At 42.8% G+C, this 22,120-nt stretch overlaps 1 long non-coding RNA gene across 1 annotated transcript; it reads left to right on the top strand.

Moving 5' to 3' along the window:
* Nucleotides 1-1,989: 1,989 nt before the first annotated feature.
* Nucleotides 1,990-13,148, top strand: LOC139433062 (uncharacterized). The gene is made up of 2 exons (XR_011642619.1): nt 1,990-2,689; nt 9,229-13,148. It is a non-coding gene; the product is annotated as an uncharacterized lncRNA (long non-coding RNA).
* Nucleotides 13,149-22,120: the final 8,972 nt, after the last annotated feature.

Here is a 22,120-nt window from a genome sequence, read left to right as displayed (position 1 = left end):
AGGGAGGATTATTACAAGGCACATTAGTGTCTCTCTGGTTGCCATCAAACAGTAATGTCTGACAATTAAAATCTAATCTTCTCCACCGGCTCTCGCAGCTAGCATGCCAGCCCACCTCTGATCAAGATAAGAAACAATCACTTTGTTTCCTGAAATAGAGCGCAAGAACTGCGGTCCCCATCGACTCACATTACCAAGTACACTGCAACAATCTTTTATCCCACTAATATTATATTTGGCAACATCTCCAGGTTGACGAGCAAAAATAATGAGGGCGGGAAGAAAAAGCATTCCTTTTCTTGGAATGTTTCAGTGTATTTTACCCCAACCTCAGCTTTTGTTCTGGGCTTTGGATTTTCAAAAATAAATAATGCATCTGGTTCATTAGTTTGTTCACTCTGAGGTGGACGGGGGAACTCTGTTTCACCTCAGGGTCATTAATCAAGGCGAACAAGCTGTCAAGAATAAGAACTCAGAGTCACAACATGCCTTCACTGGCTCGCAAGTGCCAAATGTCAGATCCTATAGCATTTTTGGTACCCGCATATCCTCACAAGCACACCACTCTATGCTAATGATCAAACCCGTGACAAATATGTGTGTGAGATATTTGGCAAATAAGAGCTTTGTTTCAAATGGGGCTTTTTAATGCCAAGTAAATCAACCTCCAAAAGGCTGGCAAGTCCGATCTGGCAGGAAAACATTGAAGTTTTCCAGCACTCGCTAATGATGACGGGAAATGTCCCAGTGAAGGGCAATATAGCTCCACCTTGTATTAGCCGTTTAATCCTGTGATTATTAAACGTACATTACACTTTAAACCGTATAACCTCATGTGTGGAATTAGTGATACACGTTTTGATAGCACTCAATTTCCCTTGGATACATGGATTTGTTGCCCTGTGACGTGACGGTCATTTTGTCCATTTTTGCCTTTCTGTATCCAGCCCTCCATCTGGTCCCTGTAGTCACTCGTCCACATCGCCGTTCTGTCTCAACTTTATATTAGGAAAAATGGAATGATGCCACTCTTTCCATGGGCAAACCTAAGCTGTGCTCTCACTCTTGCTCAATGTTGGCAAGATGTACCAGTGAGAGCATATACAGCATGACTCTATTTGTGTCAACATTAAATATATTGGGAAGTTGGCTTTTCCGAAAATCATTCCGTCATGGATATTCTAAATCAAAATGTACTTTTTTTATTTAAGTCGCTTGCCAAATGCATGGACAGGCACGGCTGGGCAGACACCCAGCAAACTAAGGCATCATACATCATGTATTTCATTTAATAAAGCCTTTGTATGTACTCTATTCATTCAGCGAGAGTGATCAAGTTTATTCAGTTTAAGCCGAGGTCAGCTAACGCAGTCCAGTCACATTGCTCTCCATGATTGTCTTACCCTAATTAATCACTTCTGAGAAAATCATATCAGCAAAAGTCACATGGTTGTCAGGATAAACTAAATAGAAGTGTGTACAGTGTAGTGTGTATTGCCTCAGTATGTATGAGTTGCCCGCTACTTGCCTCCATGAGGTTTGGGTGGCAGCAGCCCAGGGAGTTTTGCTCTCATTAGGAGCGCCATGGGCCAACTCAGCATTACTCCATCCATAACAACCCACATGTTACATGAGAAATGGCGAGTGTGCGAGAGAGTAAGAGCCAGCTGGTTGGAACTGCACCCTCCCTGCAGCCTGAGCTGAACACTGTGGGTTTGGAAGCATGAAAATGGGAGCTTTGTGTTTGACCAAGTAATAATTTCCTAAACTCCTTTTTATAATACACCGTGAAATATTATTTCTTTGTAGAGTGCCCTTATTGGCAGAATATAAGCTCACTATTTACATTTTAATTAACTCCAGATATAAAATATCATAAATGAAAAATGTATTATCTTGTTTGAAGTAATCCAGCCGGAGTTAGGGTTAGGGGTTGGTTTAGGGTTTTTGAAAAGCCGCAAAATAGTAGACTGTGTAGTCAGTGTAGTGGGAATTTTTATTATTATCATCCTTATTATTATCCTTATTATGTCTTTCATATGTTTAAACCAAATGCTTCTTATTTCCTCTTGTTGTGCTTTTACCATTATTATTCTATTATATTCTCTTATGAGTTTCCCAGTCTCTGCAAGGCCACAGCTGTTTCAGCAGACTGGGAGACTCATACACAGTCAGACACATCACGAACTTCCCTGCTCTGAGAACCGTTATGCTATCTACTCAAGGCCACTGGGTGTCTCATCAACAATCTGACTGTGTGAACCCAGATTGTTCTCTTTCCCACTCCTTTTCTATATAACCTTTGCTTTTCCATTGTTCTGCGCACTCTCGCGCAGACTATTTTATACTCTGTGCGACTTGTGACATATTTATATTATTGTATCGTGTATTTGAAGCTTCAAATAAATAACCAAAAGACAGCTTTGCTTGATTCACCATTTATTTGTATTGTTCATTTGACTTGTACTCTCCAGCTGTGTTTGGGCCCTAGATTTCCATAACAAATGGCGTTGTCGGCAGGATCTCTGTATGTTTGATCGGGGAAACCTCTGGACGCTGGTGGGTTGCTCCGGGATCTTGGATCCTCCTCTACCCCGACATAAAACGTACAGGACGAGGGGACCAGCGCGAGGGGTGGAACCGATTGACTTCACGAGATCCAACGAACTCAAAGGGCTTTCAATACTCGGTGAGATGTGCAAAGTCTAAATTGTTTAAAGTTAAACGTAATTAAAACTCCATGACATCAGGAGAGGGACTGCTCGAAAACAGAGATATTTGGCATATCTAGCATCGACGGATGAAAAATAGTGTTTTGGTGACACGGAGTGTTTTGGTGACACTTTAATAGTGTTTTGGTGACACTTTAAAAGACTTTGCTATGGGGGCAAAGCAGGGGAGGGGGTATGTACAGCCTCCTGAGGGTCCGATAGTTGATGTCATGCGAGCAAACTATGGTGAAGAAAGTCTGGCTAAATTAAATATATGGACGGAAATGTTCGGATTTCCTAAGGGAGGTTCTTTGAGTAAATTAAAAATCAAAAACCTAAGGGATAAATTACAAGAGTGTGAAGATGGAATGAAGAAGAAGAGTACAATTAAAGTAAAAGACTTAGAGAAACTGGACACCCATAGAAAGTGTTTATAATACTGGGGAGTAAAAAAAAAGGCAGTTGGCCTTGGGGATTAAATAAAATATTAAGGTTGAAAATGAATGTGAAGAAAAGAAATACATTATTTCCAAAAGACATGTAAACCCCAGACATCTCTGTGTCCTTCCATTGCAGGCCTGAATGACCTCTCCTCGACTGGGTATCCCTTCCCTCCTCCGGCGTACAACCCTGGCAATCTGGTTGGAACACCTCAACCACCTCAACTACAAGCCCCAGCCATGCAGTCAGCGTCAACTCCAAGCTCGACAACAGCGGGATAAACAAACCCGATGCCCTAGGAGACCAAGCAGGTGTTTGGGAAACAAACCTCAGTAATGCCTTTCTCAACGGACTCACAGACACAGCGCAAGCTAAACAAAATGCTGGCCGCTCACAATACCGAGGGAGAGGCAGAGGAGGTTTTCAGAGGCAGAGGACAAGAAGCAAGACGTTCATTTGAAGAAAGATGTTTCCAAGTGTGGAAGTGTTGAACATTGGATTATGGGACTGCTCACAGAACACTGGAGTGGAGGCAGAGGGGGACAGCAAGGAAGGGGCCCAATCGAGCGAGATGGAAATTCAGCCAGCAGCATCTAACCAGGGAAGTGACACACACACACACACACACACACACGCATCATACATGCTATTGAGAAATTAGAAGAATTAGAGGACATGTCTGTAATTAAAAAGGGTACATATTTGAAATATGACAGTGAATGTTTGCGTTAAGAAATGTCCCACACATTTTTGGTTGATTCTGGGGCTACACATTCTGTGGTAAAAAAAAGGGTAGATTTGCCTGAATGCAAATGTAGTGATAGATTTATTCATATGCTGGGTTTATGAAAAGGAGAAGTTTCTGTACCACTTCAGAGTGGAGATAACGGTGTTGACAGTAATCCATTTCCCACATCAGTAAAAAACAGTTATTTTATCATCTGCTTGCCCAATACATTTACTGGGCAGAGATCTGGTTCTCCGGTTCGGCTTGGACCTCATTTTTCCACAAATGAGGGTCTTAAAGTCCGACAGCCATCTCCTACGATGGTTCAAAAAGTGTCATTTGATGATAAAGAACTGGTGAATGTGTATCAATGGGCTGCTGACATATCCTGATTTTCAGGAGTTGTTGCGTTTGACTGGTCAACGTGGTTTTCCACCTGCTGTGTGGAAACTTCTCATTTTGCATTGTACTGCTAACGGGGTTGAAAGATCCGTGTAAATGCTATGATGAGAGTTTTACTGTTAGAATGTGTGAATGATGAGCTCATATTTAAAAATGTATTGGAATTCGCTGGGTAGCACTATCTCTGTTAAGACTCACACACACACAAGACACAACCAGCTGTGTCAAATCCCAGGGGCGGTCCACACATTTCACTAGCCAGGGGGCCCCACTGATAGATGGAGGGATTTGGGTCCAATCGTTAAGGATTGGGAGTCAGTCACTGATTGGGCACCTACACACACAGAATATGTCATGTACTCTATGTCACGTGACGTGTATCAAAGGAAAATGTGCACGAACGTAGCCGTTCTGCGCACATTGCTGTTGGTTGAGGATAAGGTAATTCTCATATCTCTGAGCTTCCTGCCGCGCTTTCAGATGTGCCATACTCACTCTGGGCAGCTCACAGATATGACGTAGGGTTAATGTCCACGTTCACGTACCGTACCCATTGAAACGTGAAGCTGTTGATGGCCAGTGTTTACCTCTCTGCTTAAACAAGGGGTCATTATTCCGTGTAACGATTCCAGTGTTTCCTGTCAAAAAGATCAGAGACAAACCTCCTGACGAGTGGAGATTTGTCCAGGATTTACGATGTAAATGCAGCTGTGCATGCACGCTCGTCCGGAATTCTTATCTGATTACTCCAAAAGTTCCAGCCTCTGCAACATATTTACTGCCATTTTTTATTTATTTTTTTTTATTTATCCTTTATTTATCCAGGAATGTCCCATTGAGATACAAGATCTCTTCTTCCAGGGAGTCCTGACCAACACGGCACACAACAAGTTTCAACATAAAACAAAGGCATTAAACAAAAAAAACATACAATTCAAATATAAATACAGAAGGCCATTTGTGCAGTGGCAAGAAGCATAATCACATCAGCAATAGCATCAGGTAAAACAGTTACATGTTTCATGAAGGGCTAATCGTAGCATACCTTTAAAAGCATTTACAGTAGGAAGTGCCTCTAGACAAAGTTTTACTTGCAGCGTATTCCATAAAAAGGGAGCATAGTGGGAGAATGCAGCTTTACCAAGCTCTGACTGCATCAAAGGAACATTTAAAAGCATCCCATTTGCTGCTCGTCTAGTATTAAAAAAGCAAGTATAAAATGACAGAAGTCTGGAGATATATAAGGGCAGCTTACCTAGCAATGACTTAAGGATAAAAATCAACATGTGTGATTGTCTTCTTTGGTACAGAGAGGACCATCCTAAGGACTGATACAAAGTGCAGTGGTGGGTGCGAGAGCCTGCACCCGTTACAAAACGTATAGCAGTATGGTACGCAGAGTCCAGCTTTTTAAGCAGGGAGGAAGAAGCATGCATATAGATCACATCGCCATAGTCTAATACAGACAGAAAGGAACTCTGCACAATTCTCTTCCTGGCTTCAGACGGGAAACATTTCCTTAAACGAAAGAAAAAGCCCAGTTTAGGTCTAAGTTTTCTCAGTAGGTTCCCAATATGAACATCAAAGGCCATCTTTTCATCAATCCATAAGCCCAGATATTTGTAGGATGCTACTTTGTCAAGGCATGTCCCTTCCAGTGTAAGAATCGGAGGGACAGCTGTATTAGCTCGAGAGCGAGAGAAGGTCATGTACTTGGTCTTTTTTGCATTAAGGACCAGTCTTAGCCTTAGCAAGGAGTGTTGCAGTGTATTAAAAGCATCCTGTAGAAGCTCTATAGCCTGAGTTAAAGAGGAAGCCACTGTATAAACAACTGTATCATCGGCGTATAAATGAAACCGTGCTGGGTTTATCCCATTTCCTAGTTCATTTATAAAGATGGAGAATAAGACAGGGGCCAAAATAGAGCCTTGTGGAACACCTTTGTTTATAGTAAGAGCAGCTGAGGTATAATCTTCTACTGAGACACACTGAGTTCTTTCAGATAGATAGTTTTTAAACCAGCTCAAAGCCATTTTGCCAAGACCTATGCAGCCAAGCCTCTGCAGTAGCAATGCATGATCCACAGAATCAAAAGCTTTAGACAGATCAACAAACAATGCTGCACAGTGTTTTTTCTTGTCTAGTGCTTCAATGATGTCATTTGAGACTAGCATAGCCGCTGAAGTAGTACTATGGCCTGATCTGAAGCCGGACTGAGACTCGCTAAGAATATTATGGTCAGTTAGAAACTTTTTCAGTTGTTCGTTTACAAGAGATTCAAAGACTTTGGCCATTACAGACAGTCTGGAAATAGGGCGATAATTATTTAGGTCAGAGGGGTCTCCGCCCTTTAACAAGGGGAGAACCATGGCCGACTTCCATGAGCAAGGTAATTCACCAGCATAAAGACTGAGATTCAGAATAGAGGTTATGGGTTCTGCAATCAGACCTGCAGCAACTTTGAAGAAGAACGGCTCTATCTTGTCTGGGCCTGAAGATTTCTTTACATCTAGGCTCATTAAAGCTTTGTGAACCTGAGAGGTCAAGATGGGGGCAAAGGTGAACAGTTGATCAGGGTCAAGTGGCGGAGGACCTGGCTCTCCTTCTGCAGCGATCATCCCTGAGTTGCTAGAATCAAAGATTGAGCCAGCAGAAATAAAATGATTATTAAAGCTGTCTGCAATATCCATTTTGCCCTTGATTTCACTCTGATTTACCCTTAAGAGATCAGGAAGGCTGTTTGGAGTGATAGAACCTGAGGAGGATTTAACAAGTTTCCAAAACTTTGCAGGGTTATTCAAATTGTCATGTATTGCATTAAGATAGTAGGCACATTTAGAGTTTTTAATCAGCTTAGTGCATTTGTTTCTTAATGTCCTATACAGATTCCAATCTAATGGAATATTCGATTTCTTTGCTTTAGCCCAGGCAGTGTCTCTCTGTCGAATGAGAGAGGATATAGAATCATTAAACCAGGGGTTGTCTTTACCGCTTATCCTAGATGTCCTAAAAGGAGCATGCTTGTCACATATAGCCAAGAAGGTGGATTTAAAATAATTCCATGCTAACTCAACATCGGTCATAAGTGAAACAATGTGTAAATCACTATTAAAAACATCATGTAGAAACGCCTGCTCATCGAAATGTTTGAATCGCCTCTTGTGAATGAAACGTGGCCATAGATGTCTCAAATGCATTTTTCAGTGTTCCGGTACACAAAGACAGTCAATTTTTGTTCACATTTGAATATAATGGTAAACCTTACACATTCACACGTTTGTGTTAAGACTAAATGTTAAAAAAGTCACTAAGCAACAGATGATGTCATTCTTGCGTATGTGTTCATAACACACGGCTGTTGTTATGCTTGCTGTGACGTTACATTAGTCCGTTCTCTGCTTGTAATTATGCCGTTACAAGCTTCAAAGTTGTATTTATCATCTGAATTTGCCGAAACAAGTTTAATATTCTGAAAGCCAATACTTTGAAGATGTATAAGTGAGGTGTCTTGAGTAGTCAAAATTACCTACAAATCATTGTACACACGTGTACATATTATTCTATTTTTATGCAGCTCTGTGTGATTTTGTAGCTACAATTCAGACTAATACACTACCAGAAGTGGAATAAGTACTCAGATATTGTAGTGAAATTAGAAGTACTCAGATATTGTACTTGAGTAAAGGAATAAGTACTCAGATCTTGTACTTGAGTAAAAGTAGAAATACCAGAGTGTTACAGTAAAAGTCCTGCATTCAAAATGTTCAAGTAAAAGTAGAAAAGTATTATAAAAATATAGTGAAAGTAAAGACAGTAAAAGTAGTCGTTGTGCAGATTGGTCCATTTCAGAATAATATATATGATATGTTTTATAATGATTGATCATGAAAGTGTTCTCAAAGCTGGTGAAGGTGCAGCTACTTTGAATGGCTTTTTATTCTGCAGAGTAGCTTGTGGATTTACTCCAGGTGGAACTAAAGTCTGATTCAACACTTGATTATATTTCACATCATTCATCCACATCTGTGAAGTAACTAAAGGTATTACATACATGTAGTGAAGGAAAAGTACACCATGTACCTATGACTTATGTTCACTTCCAACCTAAAAGTACCTCAAAAATAGTAATCAATAATGTATTGAAAAGTTATTTGCTGATTGGTTTTTATATCGGCTCAGCAGGTTATATGGGAGGCCCAGTCTACGTACACTCTAACAACAAATGCCTTGGCTTAACAAAGAAAATCAAGGCAATAGGTTGCATCGATGGTTATTGAGTTAAGACAACTTCTATTGAAATGTTGTTAAAGCAACAAAGTTATTTGGGTTAGGGGAGAAGGCTTTTCCTCTACAATCAGAGGTGTTTTCAATTACCACTCACTTAATAATTGGTAGCATAAACACAAGTTTTTAAGTTGATTACTCCAAAGTTCCAACTTGTTTTACCGTATTATTTAAATATAATCTTAAATTGTATGTACTTAATTACCACATGTTGAACATGAACACATGTTTTTAAGTTGACAACTATTTATAAATTAAGTTGCTCCAAATAATATTGTATTCAATAGGGTTTTCCTTTTAGCTTTTTCATGTTTTTGCCTTTAAAGAAAGAAATTAATTGATTCCACAACAAAAATATTAGGCAATTCATTTTTTATTTTTTTTATTTTTTTGAACTGCAGGTGTTTATTTCAACACATGATGTTTCAAAAGGAGAGACTTCATTTAGTTTGAATATTGCCTGAAGACAGTTGACGTAATTTCCATTGTGTGCACACCTAGACCGGACTTAAAGACAGACAGGTTTTTATTGTTTGGACTTAAAAGACGTTCCTCTGACCAACGCTGACCTCATTTTGTATGTTGATGGGTCTGCCTCTCGCGACCAAGGGGGCACTAATTTATTTGTTTGTTTTTTTTTTGTTTTTTTTCCTGTTGTTTCAGATTCTGCTGTTCTCCGTTCTGGACCGCTTCCATGCCACCTCTCAGCACAGGCAGCAGAGCTCATCGCACTAACTGAAGCCTGCACGTTTGCAGAAGGCAAAACCGTGACTATTTACACTGACTCACGATATGCTTTCGGGGTAGTACACGATTTTGGGGCTATTTGGAAGTGTAGACAATTTCTTAAATCTGATGGCAAACCAGTACTTAACCATGTGCTGGTTGCAGGCTTACTAGACGCCATTCTGCTCCCATCTGAGGTTGCAGTCTGTAAATGTGCCGCACACGCAAGCAGTACAGACCCAGTTTCCCTAGGAAATGCGTCTGCTGACTCAGCCGCAAAGGCCTGATTCCTCTCGCACCTCACGCACACTCATTTGTTAAAATCCCTGTCTCCTCCTTTACTGACAAAATGTCATCACTAACTTCCATGCAGCAGCTAGCTACGCCAGTTGAGAAAGCTCAATAGAAGGCTGCTGGGGCTGTTTTTTGGGTTGGCCCAAATTCCAATCCATGTCTTCCCAGACATTTTTTTTCCCTCATTTTGCTAAGTTGACACATGGGTGGGATCATGTGTCAAAAGGGGGGATGTTAGAGTCTATAAATCAGGAGTGGTTCACAAGGGGGTTCACAGTAACAGCTCAAAAGCACTGTGAAGCATGCTAATCTGCATCATGCAAAATTACAAACTAGCAAAATGCTGTGCAGACACAGGTCTGTCATGGACACAAGCTCTGCCCATTGTGCTGATGTACATGAGGATGCGGAAAAGAACACGGAGTCAACTCAGCCCATTTGAAATCCTTTTTGGGGCACCTCCACAGATTGGACTCAAGGCTCCAGGATTTCCTCTTCCCTCCACAACTTTGTGTGAGGATGCTATGTTGTCATATTGTGTTAACCTATCATCCACTTTAGCGACTGCCACTGGTCCGCTTCACCGCCTTCAACCGGGCGACTTCGTGCTGGTCAAGGATTTCCGGAGAAAGAGCTGGAAATCCAATCGTTGGCAAGGTCCCTACCAGGTGCTTCTCGTCACCCAGACAGCGGTCAAGGTCGCCGAGAGAGCTACATGGGTCCACGCCAGCCACTGCAAGGTCGTGGTCACAGGAAAGGAGAAACGATAGAAACAGATGACAACAAGTGACATATCCAAGTCACCAACAGATGACAACAAGTGACATGTCCAAGTCACCAACAGATGACAACAAGTGACGTGTCCAAGTCACCAACAGATGACAACAAGTGACGTGTCCGAGTCACCAACAGATGACAGCAAGTGACGTGTCCTAGTCACCACCAGCACCACACTTGCACTACATACACCAAAACACACTACACACAAGGTGTCACGAGCGAGTGCCAGCTGAGCGGTTCCATATGCTCTCTGGTTCCTCGTTTGTGTTATCAGTGTGCGAAGTCTGACGGTCCGGGTCACGAAATCGACCGAGAGAATACACACACACACTCCATGGAACATTTCCCCCTCGTGATGAGGGCTCGCCTGGAGAGACGACAACGCAACCGTGAGCAATGTGAATGCTACTGGAGAGCCTGGACAATCATAGAATGGTTCCTCTGCATACTTGCCATGATAGTTGTGTTAGGACTAGTCCTATATTTTATGTATCCATTTCAGCACACAGCATGTCAGCCAAAATCGAGGTATCTAAGAGGTACATGGGGAAAGCAGGGCGAACCACATTTATTTTATTTTGTTGTCTGTCTGTATGTATCCGGCGCCGACCCGTGTGGCACATTTTACATCGACATCGCGCCCAAAACTCAGACCCGGAAAAGCGTAAGCAACCTTTGACGCCACTGTTGACGCCACTGTTGACATCCATAGGTACATCTACATTTAATCTATACATAGGCGATAACGACCATAGCAACATTGATGTGGGTCAGACCAGTAGTGGGATCACCGGTAACGTCTGGTGGCACACTCTGAGATCATTCTTGCAGGCCGCAGGACAAAATGGGTCATGTTATGCATGCACCCTTTTCCCCCAGGACTCATCAGTGTCCGTGCCAGTTCGTCCGCGCTCTCTGACCCAGGTTGAACACCTCTGCGCGTTTATGGCTCTGACAAAGCCCATCAAGGATGAAGACAGCGTAACCGGGTGGCGTTATGCTAGGCAGCTTCCCCCACCATGCAGTAATCGGTCTGACTCCTCTTTGCGTGCATCCACGCTTGACACCACATACGCAAAGTACCAACCCGTCAGCCATGTGCACCCTAGTCATTTGAGAGGGATGAAACACAGCCTCTGCATCCAGAGAGTTTACCACAAAACGTCTCTTACACCACATTATTTTTTCCTAGGCACTACTACTGGTTGTACTCACATCCTACGGAACACATGCGGTGACGGTGCTCACAAAATCTCGTATTGTCACATATCTGGTGCCCCTGAGAGAATCCTTTCTAACGTAGCATTCCCTGATGACATATTTCCCTCCAACTGGCGTGGCCCAGTGATTCTGGGTTTAGCGCGCCAGAAGATTACGTTTGGTTGTGCGGCAACAAGCTCTATCAAGTTCTGGCTCCCCTTTGGATAGGGACATGCACTCTAGTGGATTTGAATCCAGCAGTCACTGTACTCACGTCCTTAATGCACACGACACATCATTACCCAGAGTTCCAACACCCCGACCACCACAAGGTAAAAAGAGATATGACGTCCGCTGGAGCTAAATTCATGGGTGGCCTGTTCCCATGGTGGGGTACAGTAAACAATGCCCATAAATTAGATACCTTACACGTCCGGCTAGAGAATCTGACTTATGAGACGACTCAAGGCTTCCAGGCATTGACCCCATTCATAATAGCCTCTAGGAACATGCTCATGCAGCATCAATTCGCTCTTGACCTTTTGTTCGCCTCAAAGGGTGGCCTGTGTCATGTGATCGGTGACTCCTGTTGCACTTACATTCCCGACGCCACCAAGAACATCACTGACACCGTGCTGCATCTTAACAACCTGTTAGCTGACATGAAAGCTGATGACATATCCAACGCAGGGGCCTGGGACTGGTGGGCCTGGCTTACATCAGGCGGGTGGAAAGCATGGCTGGCTAGTATAGTTACACCCCTGGCGATCATTTTTGGCCTATTAATCAGTTGTACCTGTTTGATTATCCCAATACTGAAGAAGTGCGTTTCCAGCATGGTGTCCTCAGCTTTCGTTCAGTATACTACTATTCCATTACAAGACAATCCTTTGCGCCACAGTGAGATAGATCAGCTAGAATCAGAAGAGTCTGATTCCGATTCATCAATATAATCATGTGTGTATCTCCTCTCTTATGCTTACATTATATTGGAGTCTGTCCTCCACAAAAACAGCCAGTTTTCTATGATATATTTGTGATGTGTTTACTTAAACCAGCGATGGAGTGTATTCATTTATGTGTTATATCAGTCTATCCTATCATTTGTTTTTTTCTATTGATCAAGTATGATCAAAAGGGGGGAATGTAGTGGGAATTGTTATTATTATCATCCTTATTATTATCCTTATTATGTCTTTCATATGTTTAAACCAAATGCTTCTTATTTCCTCTTGTTGTGCTTTTACCATTATTATTCTATTATATTCTCTTATGAGTTTCCCAGTCTCTGCAAGGCCACAGCTGTTTCAGCAGACTGGGAGACTCATACACAGTCAGACACATCACGAACTTCCCTGCTCTGAGAACCGTTATGCTATCTACTCAAGGCCACTGGGTGTCTCATCAACAATCTGACTGTGTGAACCCAGATTGTTCTCTTTCCCACTCCTTTTCTATATAACCTTTGCTTTTCCATTGTTCTGCGCACTCTCGCGCAGACTATTTTATACTCTGTGCGACTTGTGACATATTTATATTATTGTATCGTGTATTTGAAGCTTCAAATAAATAACCAAAAGACAGCTTTGCTTGATTCACCATTTATTTGTATTGTTCATTTGACTTGTACTCTCCAGCTGTGTTTGGGCCCTAGATTTCCATAACATCAGTTATAATCCTACAAATTCAGATAATAAACAATCTCTCCTCAAAAACATTTGTGTCTAAAAGATTAAAGCCAATGCTGATATGCCTTAAACTTGCATTATTTCTTAAAGCTGTCTGGGGGCACATAAAGGAGTCTGATTGTATAGAAGTCTATGATAAAATTACCCCACTTCTCAATGGATTTATTATCTCAAACAACATTTTTCTGGACAAGCTTATGGTCTTAATGAATAGTTTCACGTCTTCCTTAATAGAGAACAATGTTTATTTTGTAAATGAAGATCCCATTAATAGATAAATAGATTTTAAATCAGGGAATGCTTAAGGGGAGGTCTACCTTAGGATTGACATGTAGCTACCACGTGGTGATTTCTGGTTTGGGAGTTTTTAACCCTTTCACAGTGTGTTTTCTCTTAACGAAAGTTATGTGTTACATCTTTGTCACCCAAAAATGTCTCGTGTGTTCCAAAGGAGCGATATGGCGACGGCAAGAAGCCAAGATGGGAATGGAAAAAAATCCAAGACAGAAGGAAAAAAGAGAGTTTGAGAGGGAAGTGGTAGGAGGTTGAAAAGTTGTAGAAATAGGATGTTTTAGCAGTCACCCATGTAGGTTTAAAAGGTGACTTATCCGTCATAGACTGCGAGGTTGACAAGATGATTTGTTAGGACATTTCAAATGTATCTGTGCCTTTGACAACGGCGAGTTGAAGTTGATGAGGGGAGAGAGAAATTGTGAATGGCCTGCAACAATACGTATTTGCAACATACTGAGAACAAGGATAGAAGGTATTCCACTTTTTCTCTCCTTGAAACTGTGCTGCCTTCAGAATATATTATGACCCTGATGGCATGACAATACTGTCATCAGAGTTATCTTGGCCTTGGAGACCACACACTTTTGAGAAGTATGCCGTTAAGACTGGGTGCGTTAAAAGGTACTGAAAAACGATTGAATGGCATTCTGGGAAGCGTAGGATGGTGTCTTTTTGTGTTTTGACCAGTGCTAGCGTCTTAAAGGGAGGACATTCATGGATTTTGATCATAACCTGTCCCTTGCCCTACCCTCCAAAAGTACAATTTTGGGGGTAGATTATATCCCATTCCATGTAGGTAGTTAACTTGTAGTGTAGCCTTTATTTTTATATATGAGGATAAAACAAACACAAATGCAACCTAGCCTGTAGTTAGGCGCAATCAGTGTGGGCGAGACAGACAGAGAGAAAATATGTGAGTAGTGTGGGACTCCTTGGCGACACAGTGTAGCTTTTAAACATTTTGTACAAACCGGATCAATGGAACTACAATTGATTCCTCCCCCACACATCGCCTGTTCAGAGAATACATTAATAATTTGTGTTAACTATGACAAGGCCATCACACTCTCTCAAATGCACTACCATGTCATGTGTCTGGAAAAAGGGGTTCAGTTCAGGTTCAGGTTATTTATTTGTACCCGTAGGTAGATTCTGTTTGCAGAGAAAAATACAAGGGTTCCATCCTGACACTAAAAACAAACACAAACAACAGACACATCTCTAATAAAGGACTTGTAAAAGTACAAGTATACCCTGCTCAACCAAATCTCAAAAATATTTAAAAAACATTTTAAGAAGGAAAACACTAGTACAAACATGGACATTCAAAATTCACAATTCAAAATTAAATAAATAAATAAAAATAGGCATCTGTGTGACGCTCCTATGATGTGTTAATGTGTGCAATAGCTGCTGGGATAAAACAGTTTTTATACCGCTTCGTTCTACTCCTTGGGACGAGTAACCTCCGGCCCGAAGGAAGTAGCTTGAAAGAAGGGGTCAAGACACTTGTTGTTTTGATGCTCAATCCCTGAGTTATCTGAAGAAAGAGGCGATCTGATCTTGAGAGAATTTGATCCGAGCCGAGCCATGAATTATAGATCATCTTAAGTGGAGAGGGAGATGTGAGCAATGACTAATCAGCCTGCTGATTTGATGAGGTAGCCAGAGTGTGTACAGTATGCGTGTCTGTGAGTTTGTATGCATGCGCACGTCTGTCGCTGTGCAAATGTCTCTTAACGATTGAGCAAGCACACACGCACAGACAGGGTGGGCGGTACGAGCGGCACGCCTGTGCAGCTGCATCCCATCGCCAGCGTGAACCCCTGCGCCTGCTGACGGCAGGGAAAACAGAATTGGTCAAATCAGAGCCGCTGCTGATGAGGAAAAACACAGATCCATATCCCCCTACAATCAGCCCAGCCAATCCGAAAACAGGCCTTCCCTGGGAACAAAGACGGCAGCAGGGTAGTGTTGAACAGGCGCGAGCACACACACACACACACACACACTGAATGGAGCAGTCCAGGGGCCAATGCACGTCCAAGCTCACTCACTGAGGCAGACGGGGTGTCAGGTTGCGTCTGGCTGGCGTGTGTGCACATATGTGTGTGTTTTTTTTCCCCCTGGCCAGCTATCGGTTTTCACCCCGCTTGGGCCGCTCGCCATATGTGCATGTGTGTGTATGTTTGAGCTCAGGGCGGGTCAGGTTCCCTTTTCACCATAAAACACAGAATGCAACGACAAATAAGAGCCTGATTAGTTCCTTCCTTCCTCAACGGCACAAAGCCCTGCTTAATCCCTGAGCAAACACGGCGAGGAGATGGAGGGAACCCGTGAAGTGTTTGCCTTTAGGAGAAGAAGAAGATGAGTGAGGGGTGGATGGATTGATGGAGTAAGAGGGAGGGAGGTTTGAAGTGAGTAGGAGGAAATATGTTGAGTGAAATATGGAGGTTTGCAAGAAGAGACGGAAAGCAGCAGATTAAACATGCAGGAGCTCAGGTGAAATGCTATCGCTCCTGCTGACCTGTGCTAAGGCTCAACACCTGATGGAGGAAATGAAACAGGACTGCAGCTTGATGAATGCGCACTCCTGTTTGCCAAGGCTAATACTCTCTGCTCAAACATCCATTGGTATGTAGGGTGTGTGACGTTGTGTTTGGAAGTGTTTAAGGTGTCCATGCGTACTTCTAGGCAAACACACTGGCCTTGCAACGGTTGTTTTCAACCACCCAATCAATCCCTTGATGTTGTATGAATACCCTCTGTTGTCCACATGTTCTATACATGTTGAATGGACAAAGAGCACGGCACTAGTACTTCCAAGTGGAACAGGTCAAGTCCATTGTTCACTGCAGCGTTCCAGAGACACAACTGTGCCCCTGTGTCTGATTTGTCCATGCTGAGTTAAGTGACTTCCAAGGTCTACCGACGTTTTTGAAAAGAAGCTCTCTCATGCACTTTTCAATCTGGAAAAACCATTGGCTATTGGTCTGATGACGATAATCCTCTATGAGCAAGGGCCAATATTTCTGAGGTTCCAGTGTAGCAGATAGATTTGACAGATAAAGGACACTTAGATTAGCAATTTAAGACCAGATAATGACTTTTTACATGCATACAGTCAAAGCCTTGCACAAAGGGATACATTACTACTCCTGGGTCACCACACATAATTAGGCCCTATTACATTTTTGGGTTTCGCCTTTCCTCTAGTGTGTTCTATAGGTTTTTGAGCATGTAAATCAGGGGTGGGCAAACTTGTTGGCTCGGGGGCCACTATGAGTTTTAAAATGTGACAGCTGGGCCAGGCCAGTAGCAGATCGGTGAAAAAATATTTAGCTGGCCACTCCTCATTATACAATCGGCACTCAATGTTGACTTTTCTTTTCTTTGGTCCACTCATTGTTACAGATGCAGGTTCAAAGGTGAATTATTGTGTCATTGCGTCATCGTTTACGTCATGACGTAACCGTTTACGTGCCTTCTTATGACCCACACAGCGTTTTACGTCGCTGATTTCCTCCGCAACACCGCTCACAACAACATCAATAGTGGACTGCGTCTGGTAGTTTTTAATTATACGAAGCCAGATTAAATTAAAGAACTACTTCTCCAACCTTATACCTTTCTCCAGAGTGCCGTGGTGCATTGTTCATTAATGTGGTTCAGCTGCATTACTGCCCGCTGCAGTGCTGCTCGTCTACCGGAGTTCATTCTCCCGTTAACTCGCGGCAGCGGCCGCTGTAAAGTTTTCCTTGTCTGACTGTCACACAAGCAGCTGATAAATATCCCCATAAGTGAATGTGTTTTAGTCTGAAAGCTGTTTGGCATCACAACGCTGTTATGAAAGTTTCTCTGGCATTCTACAGGTGATGTTAGCTAATCAGAATATCTTGACTACTTGTTGCTATCATATTGTGGCATAAGCCGTTTTCTCAGTGGCGAACCGTGTCTATCACAGCTGGACCTTCTGTAGACACACAAGTGACTAGAACGCGACCACACACTTATAAAAAATACTTATATAAAGTCAGGCAACACTAACCAGGCTTAGTGTGATTCTGTTTATTTGACCTTACTTTAATGACCATCCGTTCACTGTTATTGACCATTGAGAAGAGGCAGATGTTTTCCTTTTGTTTTGTATTATTGCAGCTATCGTAAAATATGCGTGTAGAAAAAACGCAGTGGCGAACCGTCAGGGCCTTCAAGGGGGGGGGGCACAACTTCCAACAGGAGTCATTTGGGGGGGCTCTTGGGAAAAAAGGTTGGGAACCCCTGCTCCAGAGGGAGTTTCTCTCACCACACACCTGCTGCCTGAAACGCCTCAATTGAACAATTTTGTGTAACTTAGTGACATCACTATGTAACACTTGCGCTTCTATTGGCTAGCGCTCCAACACATTATACGTAATATGCTGAGGGACGGGACATCTCTAAGTGGTTGACCAATCACAACAGAGCCGGCCAGCTAACCAATCAGAGCAGATCTTTCCAGCACCTCTGGAAAGAGGTGCTGCAGCACAGGCATGAGAAAAATAAAGAGCTTTTTGACAACTTACAAATGTGAATCTGAAAATGTGCATATCTTATGTTTCCGATACCTAAATCTTGTTACTGTAGATATATATTGCAAAGGATTACTTAATTAATTAAGGATTAGTTTCCACAGTTGTTGTAAATACTGCTTAAATATACTGTAAATGTAGACCCACGATTGTGTTTAAACCTGATAAGCCTTATTTTTGTGCCATGTCATTTTCTCCCTAGTATGCACGTCATAAAGCCCTTTATTTATAAATCCAAAAAAATAAATCGTAAAGTAATTGAGTATTTCTAATTCTCTATGAAATCCATATTAATAATTTAAGTATAAAAATATCCTTCATGGCATTGCTGGCCCCTAGGCACCTCTCACTTTCTTAATTGCCCTCTCTTTCTGTCTCCTTCTCTCTTTGCCGACCATTACAAAAAGATGTATAATATTGAACAGCATCACACTCTGCTTTTAATGTCTCCTCTGTGTGTTGGCATGTTTGTCTCTATTTATGTGTTCATGTGTGTCAGTGTGTGTGGAGGGGCCGGCAGTCGTTAGCAGAGGGAAATAATAGCTGCTACGATCGTTCATGGTTCCCTAATGAGGTGGCTGGGCCCTCGCCTCTCCTCATGTCTCCGGGTTTTTATACGTTCTGTGTGGCCAGGTCTCCTTCTCATCTGGTGTCCTTAGAACACACAGGGGCCTCATTACCAAACCGCCATTGTTTATTTGGAGGTGAGAAGAAAAGAGTAGAGAAAAGATTAAAGGAAGGTCTTTGATCGACTGTTTCCTGTAGCACAACCTTTCACAACACCTGGTCTGCTCTCGGGGCATTTTAAAAACACACCTCAGGTCCTTGACTGTGTGTGCATGTGTGTGAGGCTATTGTTGCAAACTTGTGATGGAATTCACTTGATCAGCACCAGATTGCTTATTGGTGTCATCTAATCCTTTCCGAGAGTTATTGTTTTTGCTATTTTGGGGTGACCCAGCTCCCCTCCTCTGGGAAGTCTTCAGAGCGAACTTTGAAGAAGGATGATGTCATGGCTCGAACCAGAAGATCATAAGTTTTAATTAAAAACGAAACTGCCTCTGATCACATTACAGGATTATATTGTTTCACAGGAACAAAGCTCAAACCCTGACACGGAGGATGAGAGGCTGGAAGAAGAAAGGAAGGATAGAGTTTTAAAGCAAAGGATATTTTTACCTGATTACATTTTAAAATAAATATTCATGTTCGAGTTGGTTGATTGATTGTTCCATTTCCATGAACAGCTAGCCAGAATGTGTTGTCATGATTTTGTGTGGAAACATTTCCAGTTTTAAATGGTAGAAAGATGTTTAACCTGTTCTTCCCCCCCCCCCCCCCGTTACCGCTTGGCGGTGGGCGTGTCTTGAGCTTGGGGAGTCAACGCGAGCAACACGACCAACAACCAATCACATGAATGTCCCGCCCCGGACATACAAAGCAAAGCATTCATGCTACATCCATGCTGGCTAAATATACTGTCTATGCTTGCTAGCATGTCCATTCAAACGAAGTACACTGGATATAAACTCCCCAAACAAGTGAAAACCTACCAGTTTCACCCACTGTCTCTGCCACCTCCCCCCATGCCTGACTCCTCCGGTTTGTATCCCTGTATGTAAAGAGGGACTGGTCATAGAGTACCGGGTGATTCCCTACCGCCACGATCATTTTCTCCTCCATTTTTTGACATATGGGAAATAACTGCGGTCTGGCTCTCCCAACATACACGCAGTTTTATTGGCTAGTGCTTGTACTGTCAGATTTTCATACGAGGGATTTGATTGGCTGAAGCCTCCGTCGAGGCGGCAAAAGAACATTGCTCTACTTTTGCAGTGAGCACCGCGAGAGAAGCTACGCTTTGCTCCCACAATGCAGTTCGGCGAATCGTGACGTCACCCCATTCAAAGTGAATAGGCAGAAGCGTTGAAGCGGCAACGCACGCCGCCGTGTGTAGGGGCCGTGAGTCTGCTGTTGACTCGTGCATGAGGACGAGTCTGCTGGATCTGCTGCTATATGGTTACGGCTCTGAGTCCGCACGAGTCTGCTCTGCTGTGTTTTGCACTGTGAGTCAGGATTTGTGAATCTGAGTCTGCTGTTGACTCGTGCATGAGGACGAGTCTTCTGGATCTGCTGCTATATGGTTATGGCTCTGAGTCCGTATGAGTCTGCTGTGTTTTACACAGTGAGTCAGGATTTGCGAATCTGAGTCTGTGAAGTTCCGCTGACTAACTCGTAGGCTACTGGTCTCTCTCGATCATTGACCTGGATTCACGGATCCCGCGATTTTGATTAAGTCCATTATGTTTCCGGCTCTAAATTAAGTTTCAGTGTAGACTTCTAACAAAATTGTTATGTTGTGCATCAGTCTCCTGCGTGTAATAGCTGCATTTCCAATAAGGATCTTACTTGGCAAAACGTTTATTTTGAACGTAGCACACACAAAGAAACAAACAATGACAAATGATAGAAAATTGCAGTTGGAATATATAAAATGTCTTAATTGTACAATTATTATTATTAGAACACAATTGTGCAAAATGTGCTTAAAGGTGGGTTAGGTAAGTTTCAGAAACCGGCTCGAGTGCACTAAAATTTGAAAGTACGCAGCCGAAAAGAATCCGCCCCTTCCTTCAGACTTCCTTACAGAGCACCTCCTCCAACACACATGAACGCGCACATGACGTCAGCAGACTGGTGAAAGTGGCCGCCTGTTGCTGGGAGTCATTGAAGTACTGCTGCAATGCATGCCCAATGACGGCACGAGATACATTTGTGCGTGTACGAGATGGAAGGCTGACAGACAGGGCGGCAATCCAATCCGTTTAGCCGGCCCGGCTATGAATTACACATATGATGTTTGTCAATCTTAAACAATTATTTCCATGTCAAAAAAGTCACAGTTTGTCGTAAAACTGTTGAAATATAAGACTATGAAAATTACGCAACTAGAAAGACTACAAATCCCAGAGTCGCATAAGTGATGTCACAATTGTTTTCCTCCACTAAGAGATAGATTATATCTATATGGCGCTGACCTTAGCTATCTATATGGCGCTGGCTAAGATAAGATAACTTTGACAAGATGCCTGTGTGCTTAGTACCAGGTTGTTATCATACCAGCAATGGGTCTTGCTCATTCTTTTGCTTCCCGTCTGATGAAAGGACCAGGAGTGGCTGGATCAAGTAGCTACCTAGCTAGTAGCTAGTGTGATAGTTAGCATTACAGCCTTGTAATCTGTATTAGCCTTAATATGAAGTAACATTAAGTAACCCAAAATGTTAAACAGTAAGAGTAGTAGTCATATTTCGTGAACCTTTTGTAGAGTACTGTCACCGGTGTGATCATTCTATAATACACGATTTAAGCCGGGGGGTGAAATGCTAACGCTAGCATCGGCGATCGCCGATCTTTTCTACTTCATGCTCTCTGCACAAATGGTTGACATTAAACATTAAAAAGACCAGGCAGTTCAGAGAGAATCAAAGGAAGACAGGCAGGCAGCTTTGCATGACATTCTTCTGGACGTGTTTCATTGTGGTGATAGTGAGGGTGTTAAGCTCCGTGATCACTTTTCAGGACTGAACCCACAATACAAACACGGACAGAAAAACAGGAGTTTGTAGCAAAAGGTTTATTTTCTAATCGTGACAGGGGATATTAACTGTGTAATATAGTCCAGGAAAGGGGATACAAAAACTAGGGAATGGAGATGCTCAGCCGAGGCTCCGGAGTGAGCTGGGGATATCGCCAGGCAGATGAGAGGTGGCTTGAGCCTGAGTCTGTACGCTCCCGAGAGCGAGTAGGTTGGAGTAAGAGTTAGTGGTTGTCCTACCAGACAGGAGTGTGGCGAGCAGGGGTTTCAGAGCGAGGGGAGCGAGCAGGCTGGAGCAGGTAGCGTGGAGAGCGGATGAATCCGACGAGGAAGTGGCTGGACGTGGCTAGCGGAGGAGGTGATGATGGGTTTCTGGATAGAGAGACAAACAGGTAAGACAAAAACT

This window comes from Pseudochaenichthys georgianus, chromosome 24 (genome assembly GCF_902827115.2).
Source record: "Pseudochaenichthys georgianus chromosome 24, fPseGeo1.2, whole genome shotgun sequence".
Classification (NCBI taxonomy): domain Eukaryota; kingdom Metazoa; phylum Chordata; class Actinopteri; order Perciformes; family Channichthyidae; genus Pseudochaenichthys; species Pseudochaenichthys georgianus.
The sequence above is the reverse complement of the archived record's forward strand: the minus strand, read 5'-3'. Positions and strand labels throughout refer to the sequence as shown.